Source organism: Balaenoptera musculus, chromosome 11 (assembly GCF_009873245.2).
Source record: "Balaenoptera musculus isolate JJ_BM4_2016_0621 chromosome 11, mBalMus1.pri.v3, whole genome shotgun sequence".
Taxonomy (NCBI): Eukaryota; Metazoa; Chordata; class Mammalia; order Artiodactyla; family Balaenopteridae; genus Balaenoptera; species Balaenoptera musculus.
Window position 1 is genome coordinate 16738762 of NC_045795.1, and position 12235 is coordinate 16750996.

The window sequence follows — 12235 nt, forward strand, 5'->3', positions numbered from 1 at the left end:
GCATTGGACTCGCTGGGGATGGGCGCTCCCCCGCCCCCCGGTGATGTGCTGGGGAAGGTTTAACAACGAGTTCTCAGACAAAAAAAAAAGTCCTTGTTGTTAACAGCCTCTGCTGATCTCCATGGCTCAGTCCTCTCTGGGGCCCATTTCAAGCTGCCAGTGGGAACTCAGCTGGCTCCCCAACTTCCTGAAGATGGAATCATCGGCTGTCGGGAGCCAACCTGAGGTGGCTCCAGGGCACACCTCTGTGTGTTCTTCAGCAACAAGGGAAGGACGGTCTGTGTGCTGGGTGCGGCCGCCCTGACACACATCCCTGAGACTGGCCGTCTAGGGCGGCTTTTCAGGGAGAGCCGGCTGCCTCTGTACCTGTGTCCCCAGCCCACTCCTGACTTGCGGCTTCCCTCTGCCCACAGACTGGGCAGCACTGTGCCTGGAAGTCAGGGCCAGGCCGGCGGGGCCCCCGCTCAGGTCAGGTGCAGGACGTGTGGCAGCTTGCTTAGGCGACACACGGGAAAGCGAATGGCGCCTTTTTGGAGGAAGAGTGAGGAGAGAAGGGCTAAGTGGCTAATGAGAAGAGGCGAGGGCCATACAGAGCTGACGGGGAGCTGACACACGCCCATCACGGTTCCGTCCTCCTTCTCTAGGTGAGGGCCTGGCCCCGTGGGGGTAGCTGCCTGTCCTAAGGGAGCTGTAGTTGGTTTACGGCAGATCCAGGTCTCTCGAGAAAAGGAAATGTATTTTAAGAATATTAACAGGGATGTGTGTGAATACCTCTCCCCCAGGCTGACTTTCATTGGTATCTGATCTTAGTTTACAGAAGGGGCGGGGGTACACTGGCATCGAGCTGTCAGAGACACACAGACGGAAGGGATGGTGGGCCTTGGTCACCAAGGGTCCACAGAGGACGATGTGGTTTGACCGCTTTCCACACTTAGGTTAAGGCTCTTACTTTGAGTCTTTGGGGACCGACCCTGTGGCATTCACATTGTGTCTCAACACCACTTTCCTTGAGCCCCCAGATTGGGCCTGGGCTTTGCTCGATGTCCACAAGGTCCTTAGAAATAGCTTAAATCCACACAAATGGAATCAGCCCGTGAGTTTTCTGAGGGCAGGGAATGGGGAGATTTGTTTGTGTGGCTTCTGTTAAGTTTGCTCAACATGGAAAAGGAATTTGGGGTGAAACACACAAGAGAAACAGAGTAGGCTTTTGTAAAATTTTAGTTGTTAATTTATTTGTTTGGTCTTTTGGGGAGATGTTTTTGCTGCTAAGGAGAAATCTTCCTTGTGATCTGTTGTCAATGGCTTCTTTGTGTTCACGTTATACCACTTAAAGGGCCGCATTTCAACTCTGCTCTCTGGATTCCAGTCTTGATTTCCACTGAGAGAAAAACCTCATTCGATTTCATATGACATTAGGGGGAAGAACTGCTCTGAGGGTGTGAGTGGGATGGGTGTGGGCCTCACCTGCAGCACAGGCCAGTGAGGCAGGAAATGACACTCTTCATCATTCCGTTCCTGCCTATGCTTGGTTCCAGCCCAGTGGCCGGGCACCTTCATCATTCCTGCTGAAGCTGGACGGGCTTGTTACACCTCTCCCTGTTTCCAGAGAGTTCTCTCTGAGCTCCAGACAGAATGATTAATGGCCCTTTGGGTCAACCCTAAAAGACAGAGGAGACAAATATACCTCATTCATGGGGAAACAAGCCCCAGGACATACATTATCTAGGAAAAATGAGGTGGCCAATGAGCTATTTCATTAGGTATTTATCAGCTTTAGTGTTTATTTAGGACTTTATTTGGTTTCTATATACATATTTATATGTATGTATATTTTAAAATATATATAGATGTATATGTATATACTTTATTAAAAATAAGAAGAAAGCACTACATACTAGAATATTATTCATGAATTGCTTTTCTTATTTCAAAAGGTGGAGAAGACTTAGATAAAAGTAGGTTTAACAGAATCCAACAGCACATTAAAAGGATCATACACCATGATCAAGTGGGGTTTATCCCAGGAATGCAAGGATTCTTCAATATACGCAAATCAATCAATGTGATACACCATATTAACAAATTGAAGGATAAAAAACATACGATCATCTCAATAGATGCAGAAAAAGCTTTAGACAAAATTCAACACCCATTTATGAAAAAACCCTCCAGAAAGTAGGCATAGAGGGAACTTACCTCAACATAATAAAGGCCATATATGACAAAACCACAGCCAACATCGTTCTCAATGGTGAAAAACAAACCATTTCCACTAATATCAGGAACAAGACAAGGTTGCCCACTCTCACCACTATTATTCAACATAGTTTTGGAAGTTTTAGCCACAACATTCAGAGAAGAGAAAGAAATAAAGGGAATCCAAATCGGAAAAGAAGAAGTAAAACTGTCACTGTTTGCAGATGACATGATACTATACATAGAGAATCCTAAAGATGCTACCAGAAAACTACTAGAGCTAATCAATGAATTGGGTAAAGTAGCAGGATACAAAATTAATGCACAGAAATCTCTGGCATTCCTATACACTAATGATGAAAAATCTGAAAGAGAAATTAAGGAAACACTCCCATTTACCATTGCAACAAAAAGAATAAAATACCTAGGAATAAACCTACCTAAGGAGAAAAAAGACCTACATGCAGAAAACTATAAGACACCGATGAAAGAAATTAAAGAAGATACAAACAGATGGAGAGATATACCATGTTCTTGGATTGGAAGAATCAGCTTTGTGAAAATATACTACCCAAAACAATCTACAGATTCAATGCAATCCCTAGCAAACTACCAATGGCATTTTTCACAGAACTGGAACAAAAAATTTCACAATTTGTATGGAAACACAAAAGACCCCGAATAGCCAAAGCAATCTTGAGGAAGAAAAACAGAGCTGGAGGAATCAGGCTCCCTGACTTCAGACTATACTACAAAGCTTCAGTAATCAAGACAGTATGGTACTGGCACAAAAACAGAAATATAGATCAGTGGAACAGGATAGAAAGCCCAGAGATAAACCCACGTACATATGGTCACCTTATCTTTGATAAAGGAGGCAAGAATATACAATGGAGAAAAGACAGCCTCTTCAATAAGTGGTGCTGGGAACACTGGACAGCTACATGTAAAAGAATGAAATTAGAACACTCCCTAACACCATACACAAAAGTAAACTCAAAATGGATTAAAGACCTAAGTGTCAGGCCAGACACTATCAATCTCTCAGAGGAAAACATAGGCAGAACACTCTATGACATAAATCACAGCAAGATCCTTTTTGACCCACCTCCTAGAGAAATGGAAATAAAAACAAAAATAAACACATGGGACCTAATGAAACTTAAAATATTTTGCACAGCAAAGGAAACCATAAATAAGACCAAAAGACAACCCTCAGAATGGGAGAAAATATTTGCAAATGAAGCAACTGACAAAGGATTAACCTCCAAAATTTACAAGCTGCTCATGCAGCTCAATATCAAAAAAACAAACAACCCAATCCAAAAATGGGCAGAAGACCTAAATAGACATTTCTCCAAAGAAGATATACAGATTACCAGCAAACACATGAAAGAATGCTCACCATCACTAATCATTAGAGAAATGCAAATCAAAACTACAATGAGGTATCACCTCACACCAGTGAGAATGGCCATCATCAAAAAATCTAGAAACAATAAATGCTGGAGAGGGTGTGGAGAAAAGGGAACCCTCTTGCACTGTTGGTGGGAATGTAAATTGATACAGCCACTATGGAGAACAGTATGGAGGTTCCTTAAAAAACTAAAAATAGAACTACCATACGACCCAGCAATCCCACTACTGGGCATATACCCTGAGAAAACCATAATTCAAAAAGAGTCATGTACCACAATGTTCATTGCAGCACCCTTTACAATAGGCAGGACATGGAAGCCACCTAAGCGAGATGAATGGATAAAGAAGATGTGGCACATATATACAATGGAATATTACTCAGCCATAAAAAGAAACAAAATTGAGTTATTTTTAGTGAGGTGGATGGACTTAGAGACAGTCATACAAAGTGAAGTAAGTCAGAAAGAGAAAAACAAATACCATATGCTAACACATATATATGGAATCTAAAAAAAAAAAAAAAGGTTCTGAAGAACCTAGGGGCAGGACAGGAATAAAGATGCAGACGTAGAGAATGGACTTGAGGACACAGGGAGGGGGAAGGGTAAGGTGGGACAAAGTGAGAGAGTGACATGGACTTATATATACTACCGAATGTAAAATAGATAGCTAGTGGGAAGTAGCCACATAACACAGGGAGATCAGCTCAGTGCTTTGTGACCACCTAGAGGGGTGGGATAGGGAGGGTGGGAGGGAGACGCAAGAGGGAGGAGATATGGGGATATATGTATATGTATAGCTGATTCACTTTGTCATAACGCAGAAACTAACACACCATTGTAAAGCAATTATACTCCAATAAAGATGTTAAAATAAATAAATATAATAAAAATCTGTTTCTTACAATTCAAATAAAAAGTAAGTTTAAGCAAAAAAGAAACTAAAAATAATCTATATTTTTAAAATCACACAAATATACCACTATTAACAATTTGGTATACATCTTTCCAGTTATTTGTTGATGCATACAGAAACATTTCTTTAAACAATGAGGATTATATTGTACATACAATGTTATAATTACTTTTTAAATCTTAATATGTTGTGAGGATTAAACAGGATAAATTATTAAAAAGTTTTAACACACTACTTAATAGTATCCACTAAATAAAAGTTAGCTGTTATAGTCATTATTATTTTCTTTCTGTATCAAATATCATTACCTATTTTGTTTCTAGTTATAAACAATCCTATAATGAAAATTTCATGGACAGATCATTACACACAGCTGTTATTATTTCTTTAATATCGTTCCTTGGAGGAGAATGGCTGGGTTGAAGGATATTCACTTATTCATTAAGCAACTCTTTATTGAGTGTTTACTATTTGCCAGCAACTGTCTTAGGAACCAGAAATAACAACCAGAATAACAAGACATACTTGGTATCTGCTCTGGTGGAGCTTATACTCCAGGGAGAAAGGAAAAATAATTAAACAATTACAGAGAATTTTATGAAGAACAAATTCAAATTGTCAACAAACATAAAAAGATATTCAGCCTCTCCAGTAGAGAGGGAAATGCAAAGTAAAATATTAATGAGGTGTCAGTTTACACCCATTAGATTGACAGAACTAACCAACAAACACCTAAAGGCAGCCAGAATGTGGAAGAGATAGGTGCTCAACCTTTTAAGAAAGTAATCTGGCCACATCTATAAAAAATAAAATGCATAGCACTCCCATGGAAATAGTATTTAAGAACATACATCTGAAGAGGATCACAATGTGCCACCCCAAAATGTGCCACTTTGGAAAAAGGATTATTTTGAGCTGGAGGAGTCACAGGAAGAACTCTCTGCCCTGCCCCTTTCTGCCTAAAGCAGGGTACAAATTTCCCTTTGTAAAGATACCCCCCCTCCCCTCTCTCATAGCAGAAAGAAAAGATGACTGTTAGCACTGGGGACAGCACTGACTTGAGTCTGCATAAACAAACCTTACAAAAATAACCTTTATCTTCCATTAGTTTTCTCTGTATATTTACCTTCCTACAATTTACCACCCCTGTTAGCCCAAACTCCTTTACCTTTGTCTTGTCACTTCTCCACACTTTATCACCTTTTGTTAAAATGGTATATAAGCCCTCAGACCTAACCACTTCTTCAGGTTTCACTTCTTTACTGTGTAATAAACTTTTCTCCTGTTAATCTGTCTTTGTCAGTTTCATTCACAGGCCCCAGGAACTGAACATAAGAGGTTAGAGGAAAGGAGTTTTTTTCCCCCTCTCCTAAACATTCAACAGTGTTTATTGCATCTTTGTTCATAATGGCAAAAAACTGGAAACAAAGAGATCAAAAGAGGAATCATGATATAGCCACTCCATGGGGGTTTTTATGCATTTGTTATTTCTTGCATGATATTATCCCATATGTGTGATATTATATATATTATATATATATATGCATAAAAAATTAGGAAAAATTAGATTTAGGGATATCCATAATATCTTATTAAACAAAAATTAAAAAGGAGGAAAAAAAAGTTTCAGAGTAAGAAACAGGTATGATTCACTTTCAGTGAAAAATAAACCACCAAACTCGAATATATGTATAAGCTTGTCTATTTATATGATCAAGGAGAAATGTGTTTACAGATACCTGGCATGGTATTAATATTAGTTACTGTGGGGGGATGGGATTGGGTAGATGATTAGCTTTTTCCTTTCACACCTTATCCTGTATTACTTCTGTAAAGTATCAAATAAAGAGAATTTTAACAATGAACAGTTTTATTACTAATAAAATACTACAGAGAAGATTGAGAGTGTTCCAGAAACTAATAGCAGAAGCACCTAGCACTCCTCCTCCAGCTTCGATATGTACCATCTGTCTGAAGGGCTGGATATAGGCCAGATACTTGTCCAGGAATAAAGAGCCCATGATGGGTGTAAGTAACAAGTTGTGGCCACAATTACCAGTTATTGTTTTTAGACTGTGTGATGTTATCCACCTGCCTAGCTGCATTTCTTGAGCTCACTGTAGTTAATGAAAGAATTTTAATAAAATTTATTTATTTATTATTTCATCAATTTTTTTATTGAAGCGTAGTTGATTTACAATGTTCTGCTGTACAGCAAAGTGATTCAGTTATACATATATATACATTCTTTTTTTATATTTTTTTTCCATTACAGTTTATCATAAGATATTGAATATAGTTCTCTGTGACATACAATAGGACCTTGTTGCTTATCCATTCTATATATAAAAGCTTACATCTGCTCACCCCAACCTCCCATTCCATCCCTCTCCCGGCCCCCTCCCCCTTGGCAGCCATCAGTCTGTTCTCTATGTCTGTGATTCTGTTTCTGTTTCATAGATAGGTTCATTTGTGTCATATTTTAGATTCCACATAAAAGTGATATCATATGGTATTTGTCTTTCTCTTTCTGACTTACTTCATTTGGTATTATAATCTCTAGTTGTATCCATGTTGCTGCAGATGGCATTCTTTCGTTCTTTTTTATGGCTGAGTAGTATTCCATTGTATATGTGTACCACATCTTCTTTACCCATTCATCTGTTGATGGACATTTAGGTTGTTTCCATGACCTGGCTATTGTGAATAGTGCTGCTATGAACATAGGGATGCATGTACCTTTTTGAATTATAGTTTCATCTGGATATATGCCCAGGAGTGGGATTGCTGGATCATATGGTAATTCTATTTTTAGTTTTCTAAGGAACCTTCATACTGTCTTCCATAGTGGCTGCACCAGTTAACATTCCCACCAACAGTGTAAGAGGGTTTCCTTTTCTCCACACCCTCTCCAGAATCTGTTATTTGTAGACTTTTTAATGATGACCATTCTGACCGGTGTGAGGTGGTACCTCATTGTAGTTTTGATTTGCATTTCTTTAATAATTAGTGATGTTGAACATCTTTTCATGCACCTCTTGGCCATCTGTATTTCTTCTTTGGAGAAATGTCTCTTTAGGTCTTCTGCTCATTTTTCAATTGGATTGTTTGGGTTTTTTTATTGTTGAGTTGTATTAGCTGTTTGTATATTTTGGAAATTAAGCCCTTGTCGGTCACATTGTTTGCAAGTATTTTCTCCCATTCTGTAGGTTGTCTTCTCATTTGTTTATGGTCTCCTTTGCTGTGCAAAAGCTTGTAAGTTTGATTAGGTCCCATTTGTTTATTTTTGTTTTTATTTCTATTGCCCTGGGAGACTGACCTAAGAAAACATTGGTACGATTTATGTCAGAGAATGTTTTGCCTATGTTCTCTTCTAGGAGTTTTATGGTGTCATGTCTTATGTTTACGTTTTTAAGCCATTTTGAGTTTATTTTAGTGTAGGGTGTGAGGGTGTGTTCTAACTTCATTGATTACATGTGGCTGTCCAACTTTCCCAGCACCACTTGCTGAAGAGACTATCTTTTTCCCATTTTATATTCTTGCCTCCTTTGTCGAAGATTAATTGACCGTAGGTGTGTGGGTTTATTTCTGGGTTCTCTATTCTGTTCCATTGATCCCTATGTCTGTTTTGAGGCACAGAATTTAAAATAAGTTATCTGTAATGCAGAAGAACAGTCAGCTTTCAACTCTGGGGCATTCCACTCTCTGGTTCCTAAGCGTTTCCTCTGTACGATGGGTACCTTCTCTTTACCCTCCTTGTAGGATTGTCAGCAGGATCCCATGAGATAAAATAGATGAAATTGCCCAGCGCAAACCTGTCACAAGGTAAATCCTCACGACGTGTTACTTGATCTGAACCTGCCCCCTCCGTCTCGCAGAGCCGTCCTGAAGACCCTGGGAGGAACAGACGTGCGGATGCTTTGGAAAGTGTGAGGCATACTACCCAGGGGAGCCAGAAAGCCAGCGCTAGAGCCCGAGGGCCTGGGCAGCCGCTCCGGTTCTCAGATATGCTCTTTGCGTACTTGCACTGCACAAAGTTGAACCAAGTTCAAGAAATTGGTGACTCGGCTAACGGCCTGGAGAATGAGGAACTGGATGAGGCGAAGTGCTTCAGAGGAATGTCTGGCACAGAGTCCCTATTTCCAGAACTTTTCAGCGCTGGCAGGTGTGAGATTGTGCAGTCACTGGGAGCCTTGCCAAGGAGATTCAGCGCTCACTGTGGAGCGCGGAGGGGCAAGTCCCTCGTGGGCCGCGTGTGCTGCGCAGAGCCAGTCGCGGCTTGGCCGGTCGCAGAGACAGAGCGTGCTAGCCAGCTCCGAAGGGTGGGGAAAAAAGTGACGAGACAAAGCTTGTCCCCTAGCATTCTTTTTCTAATGTTCTGTGTGTACCAAGTGTCTCATAGCACGAGGTGAAAATATCTGAAAAGACAAGGAAAGGGGAAAAGTACTGGTTTCATATTCATGAAACTGAAGCCTTTGAATGTCATCTTTTCCCCCTGTATCCACCTAAAACACGGTAGCCCTCCCAGCCTTCTTTCAAATCCAGCTTTAATCGTGCCACACGCTGTTTTTGCTGTATGCTTTGACTTGAGGTAGAAATCTACTGCAGAACAATTCCCAGGCCCAGTTCTTCTGAGAGAAGAAAGGGAGCTAGTGTGATGGATGGGCACCCACATGTGCCCCAGCTATGGAAGGGGAAGGAGGCAAGGGCAGCCCTGGGTCTGCAGGTAGGTCATGGTCAGAGCACAGAGGTCAATGGATGAGACTGTGACTGAAACATGTGTACTTTGCTTTTGAGTTCTGAGGTAAAAGCCTTTTCCTGGTCAGCCTCCTTTCTTACCTCTCTCTACTCTGTACCTTCCTGGCCTGATGACCGCATTTTCTCAAGTTGAGTCGTGGTGGAAACCCTGTGAAATAACTGACCTCACACAAAATCCCCTCCTGTCTTCGCATCCTGTGGTCAGCGGAGGTAACCATAGATAGTCATTAATTAACCTTTTAGCGCTGGCTGTTTCTGCTGGCCCCAAACACGCAAAGACTTTGGAATAAAAATGGCAACTCAATAGTTTCCTGGGTTTGTGTAAACAAATATTCAGAAAAATGGAAGGTACTGTGTATTCAATAGCTTTTCCAAAAAAAAAAAAAAATCAGTCACAAAACTGCTATTGGTAGAAAGTCAGCTCTTTGGGGGGATTCTAGGCTTGGTTCTGCTGGAGTTTATGAGGGCAAGTAGCTTTCATTTTTCTCGTACGTAAAATGAGGAGGCTGAATTAGGAGATTGCTATGGTTCGTCTTCTTTCAAAAAAAAATTCTATGATTCCACGATTCTTCTGCCTCAGGCAACAGTTTGGGATCACCAGATTGAACAATATTTGGGACATACTTACTCTCAAAAATCGTTTGCTGTTTATCGGAAATTCAGACTAAACTGGGTGTTCTGTATCGTATCTGGCAACACTGCCGCGGTTACCTTTTCGTTGGGAGGAGAGCGGCTGACCCTGGTTCTGCTCCTTGCCTGGGCAGAAGGCGGGGCCGGTGGAAGGTGCTGGCAAGAACGGGCTCCCTGCCACCCCGTCCCACTGGCTCACCCCGGCCGCAGAGCAGGAGAAGACCCCGCTGACCCGCTCAACTTTTTTCATCAGGGACACAGCAAACTAAATCCTCTCCAGATCTTTTTAGGCAGAACAGCTCAAACTTATATTTAATTTGGCCACATTTCCAATCAGCGTTAACAAAACAAAACACGATAACAACTCCTTTGCAGTATAAGGAGACATTTTCTTTTTTCTTTCTCCATGGAATTAAGTTCTAGCACATAGCTAAGGAGGTAGGTCCTCCTCGACAGAAAATCTTGGACATTGTATGCATTGGAATAAATGTCACTTTGTGAGGGTGATATGCCCAGCACCTCAGTGAAAATAAAAGTGCTCTGAATCTAGAAGTAGGATTTGCCATCAGAAGAAAAGAAAGATGAGATTTACATCTATGTAGCATTTGATAGCTTATACATTTTTTTTCTTACATTGTTTGAATTAATTTTTACAAATAACCCAATGAAAGGAGTATTGTGTTAGTTCTATTTTACGGGTAAGGAATTTGGCTTAGAAATATTACATTTCTTCCCCCAAATCACCCAGAAAGTCAATGGAAGATGGGGCTCCAAGCCCCATCCCAGGTCCTCAACCATAGTTACCTCTCTCCACTCTGCTGCCATGCCGTGTACGAACTCTTTTTGTGGAAGTCACATATTTCTAGCGTCTCTGTGGGTTTAGAAAGAAAGTTTCAGTGCTTTTCAATGCTTTTGGCAGAATGCTAACATGTCAGTCCCTGCTCAGGCCCCATTCTTCTGGGCCAGTCCAGCAAGCCAGGACAGAGGCTCTGAGAACTGGCTGATCAAAACCAGCTAGCCCAATTAGCATTATTTCAACAGATGAGGAAACTGTGGCTCAGATTGTTGAAATCAGAGCAGGCAAGCCACTGCGCGCCCCCTTTCCCTCCAGTGATCAGGCCCTGCTCAGCCCGGGCAGCTCGGGAAATACTCAGAAAAGCTCACGTTCCGAGCAGAAATGGCTTAAGAAAAAGGACACCTGCTTCTCCTTTCTGTTGCTGATATGGGAACACACCCTGTGTGTGTTTGGTGACTTAGTAATAACTCAATTGCCATTGGTCCAATTCACTTCTGCGGTCTCGGGACAGACAGACTAGGCTGGGTTCCAGGCGTTGTTTATGCCAGGAAACTAGAAAGTTGACCAGAACTCTCAAATAAGCTTTGCCATGCTGCTCCAAAAAAGATCTGCTAGTGTTAGGGTTTTGAATAGTAATGGCATAGTCTAAAATGTTTTCCTGTTGTATTTGAAAGTATTACATGCTACTGATTTTATATAGTAATTAATTAATTAGCTAATTGAGCTCCTGGAAAATAAATCACTCACAATCCCTTACATTCTGTGTGTATAACGTTTGTATTTACTTATTTATATGTTTTATACATTTACATATTTTTTAATCACTTATGGAGAAGACGAATAAAAACTTACTGAAACCACACTGGACAAATGAGTTTCAGAAAATACACACTAGCTGAGATTATGCAGTGACTTTTTAGATTCTTCTTTCACCCTCATAAATTAAAAAATCCCTTGAACAATTTTTAAAAATTATAACAGAAAGGAAACCTTCGTTGCCCAAACCTGCATCTAAAAACCTATCTCCCCAACTGCCTAAAAGCCTCATTTCTTTCTAGCTGTTGACAAACAACACATATTAACATAATTGAGATAATTAAGGGCAGTGCCAGGTACTGTTATCCTACAGGCTTCTGCAGTGCAGAGGTTGCCAATTTCCGCTCCCTCCTAACAGCCTGAAGGCGTGGAGATTAACACCTACAAAGTGTGGTGGCTTGAATATAGATGAGGGGAGAGAGACCGGCTGCTTCCTTTGATTAAAACATTAGAATAATAATTATTAAAATAGTGAAATGGCTTCAGCCTTCTGTTAAGATTTTTTTCTCTCTCTTCCAGTTTACTATGTATCTCTGAAACTTCTTTTTTCTTTCCTCCATATGGCAAATTACTATCATTGAAAATCTTATACTTCAAGTTGAGAACACTTTGTACGGATTGAGTTAGTGGTCCCCAAGACAGGGTAATTTTCACTGTTGCTGAGGAGAGGAAAATATTACTTCTGGAGAGCCAGCAGGCATTTTA

General features: G+C 40.7%; 1 pseudogene; it reads left to right on the forward strand.

The window, feature by feature from the left end:
* The window catches only part of LOC118903505, a 163090-nt pseudogene that overhangs the window by 69506 nt on the left and 81349 nt on the right, over positions 1-12235 (forward strand).